Here is a 3,247-nt window from a genome sequence, read left to right as displayed (position 1 = left end):
CCCCCTCCAGTCAAAAAATACATGTTTCTGTAAGATTGAACAATATTCAAAAAGTTGCTTTTCTAGCCTTGCACTTTTGTCTAGGACTATTGTCAATTAATTAATTTTTGCAAGATTATTACTAAAAAAACAATGATGTTAGTTTTTTTTTCCTTCATTAACTGGCCGAATCACCGTGCATTGCCATAGAATCCTAAAAAACAGAAGCTAAATGATAGTATCGAAATGATATGGAACGCACCATATATGCCTTTCTTTTGCATAAGCAATAACCAAAAAAATGTCTCACAGCTGAAACTTTAAACAAGCCAGGTTAGAGGTGGGAAACAACGAAACAGAGGAAATGTTTACTAGCATAGTCTTCTTCAAACATGCTTGAAACACATAAACTTTTTTTTATCTCTACTATAAAAAATAAGAATTGGTGCATTCTTCTCCTCCCACCCTCTGTGGCTACCCATCTAATAAAAAATCAGAAAAAAACTGATCTCCCTTAAAAATCATATAAAAATTATGACTACCAAAAAAACCGAATCAAATTAAACCCACAAAAACCCCAAACCCCAACACCCACCTAAAGCACATCTAGGTTTTTAGGAGCTAACATACTTCCCCTCGCTCCTTCCCACCTCCTCCACCACCCAGCCATTGCTACCTCCGCCTCCACTTCCTCTGCACCAAGCCCTTCATCCTCTACCACTGCCTCCTCCTCGCTCTCGCACCGGCGCCACCGCTGTTGCTCTGGCGCCCGATCCGCGGTTGAGGTAGTAAGGAGTGATGGCGCGAGGGATCCACCTTTCTTGATTTAATCCGATGCTTTTCCCCCTTTCCAGGACCTGCCCACGCCACCCGTTCGACGCAATGCGGCAAGAAGAAACGACGGTCGACGAGGCGGCGCCTGACGCAGGCGGCAGCGATCGTATCGGCGCGCTCCTGGACGAGGTCCTGCTGCACGTGCTGTCATTCCTGCCGGCACAGGAGGTGGTGCAGACTTGCGTGCTCGCCCGGCGCTGGCGCCACTTCTGGAAGTCCATACCTGTCACTGCGCGTCATTGCCTGTGGGTGCCTCGACCAGGAGGGTGTCAAGAAGTTGAGCGTGTTTGTGAAATATCTGCTGCTCCTGTGTGACCGCAGTGCGCTGTGTGTGTGTGAGGTCAAAGTCTGTGCGTTTGACCTCCAAAGCAATGATCAACAGGTCGACGTGTTGATTCGATATGCTCTGCTGTGCCAAGCTCAGATCATCGCGGTCGAATTGGCCTCATACCAATTGCATTGAGCTGGATGACCTGCCTTTCATCTCCCGGAACATGACAAGGTTAGAGCTTATGCATGTGGTGTTGGGAGATGTTCTTGATTTATCAATCTGCCCAGCACCAAAGAATCTATGGATGAGGAGTTACCCATTTACGCTTTGAATATATCGTCCCAGTCCCTTGAGGAGCTTACCATCATCAACTATATATTTTACACACAACACCGGACTCAGATCTCTGCCCCAAGTCTTGTTAGAACTAACTGATTTTGATGGTGCTACTCCTGTGCTTGAAAGCATGCCATCATTAGTAAAGGCAATTATCAGATTCAATGGCTCTGAGGATCTTTGTGGTAAAGGAGAATTCGGGGGTACGTGTGATACAATTAGCTGTCACAATTGTGCTACTCTTTCTAATGATGATTTCAACAGACAGTGTGTCCTTCTCAAGGGTTTGTCATAGGCCGAAAGCTTGGAGTTGGTAGCTGAACCTAGAGAGGTATGTTGCCGCTTACTTCCTTCTTAACTCTTTTTTTTTTCAAATCCACTATTTCTTTTGGACTATCTGTATCAATGTTTAATATCCGTAAAGTATCTTGTTATGAGCGCACAAACTAATAGGGGTTTGCTTGCGATTAACTGAACATTCTAGAGTTTTCTTCATACTGCGAGTTTCATATTTCTTCATACTGAACATGTTGATCCTTCGGGCACAAAGGATGAAACTGAAGAGGGTTGAAAGGGGATGCAGAGATCTGGTCATCATCTGATGCCGTCAAAAGTGTTTCCAAGCGAAAGTCTTGGTGTGCCTGCAAATGTGGTGCAAAAAGAAACGACTGCCTTGCCACATGGCGACTCAATATGGAGCAACCTACTCGGCCACAGAAACAGAAGCATGAAAATCAGATGAATGCTCCTATTACAGTAGAGCCTTCCTCAGTCGAAAGGAGCATTGCGGTGGCCTGGTGGCCCCAACAGATGGGTTTTCTTACACTAGCTTTCAAGCCGGTGTAAGAAAACCCATATGATGTGTATTGAAAAATCTAACGATTCACTAACCTATAGTGATTCACTAACCATATGAAAAAACTAACTGGTGTGTATTGAAGTCGTTACACGCTTCACTACTACAGAACATTACATATGTAGTATACTATCAGTGTCAGTTCAACAGTAATCGACACTAAAAACGTACCAGTGCCGGTTCTTAAACTCCCACACGCGAATAACTGCTGAGGAGATAAGAACCAGTACTGATAGTGATTCTATCAGTGCCGGTTCTAGATACGAACCGGCACTAATATATCAGTGCCGGATCTAGCCACAAACCGGCACTGATAATCAGTATCAGTACCAGTTGCAGCAGCGGTCGATGACAGCTCACATTAAAAAATTCATAACTTTTTCACACGAAGTCGGATGGGGAAAAACTTTATATGAAAATTGTAGCTCTCAACGAGATCTACAACTTTGTAGCTGATCACTTTTTATTCGAGACATTTAGATATCCAAAAAGCTATTCAAACGTTTAGTCAGAAGATGTCAAAAGAATTTATTTTGCTACTATACTCACGAACGTATAATAGCTGAGATGGTTAGAGCAGTCATGCATTCACACAGGTTGTGAGGTTTTGAGTTCGAGTGTTGGTTGCCGCATGCGAGCGAATATCACGTGACATTACGAATATTGGGCGCGGTCGGGTGGGCAGCCTCTGGTCGGGTGCAGGGTCGCGAAAAAAAAATTGAAACTTTTTTCGATCTGAAAAATGTTGAATCAAAACTGACTGATAGTGATTTTTAGTGCCGGTTCCATACCCGGCACTGATAGTCACTGACTATCAGTGTCGGTTCAAAACTCGCCACTGATGACGATTTTGAATCGGTATTGATGAGGTGTTTGATGTAGTGCGCGTCAGGTTCACAAGATATATTATTCTACTTTAATTTCTTGCACTACCGGAAACGATGTGTATGCCGAGTGCCTACGTGTATGCC

General features: G+C 44.0%; 1 pseudogene; it reads left to right on the top strand.

Annotated features, from left to right (window-relative positions):
• Window positions 1-610: 610 nt before the first annotated feature.
• LOC133903224 (putative FBD-associated F-box protein At5g53640) lies at window positions 611-1,895 on the top strand (annotated as a pseudogene).
• Window positions 1,896-3,247: the final 1,352 nt, after the last annotated feature.

The sequence above is a fragment of the Phragmites australis genome, chromosome 21 (genome assembly GCF_958298935.1).
Source record: "Phragmites australis chromosome 21, lpPhrAust1.1, whole genome shotgun sequence".
NCBI lineage: Eukaryota > Viridiplantae > Streptophyta > Magnoliopsida > Poales > Poaceae > Phragmites > Phragmites australis.
The sequence above is the reverse complement of the archived record's forward strand: the minus strand, read 5'-3'. Positions and strand labels throughout refer to the sequence as shown.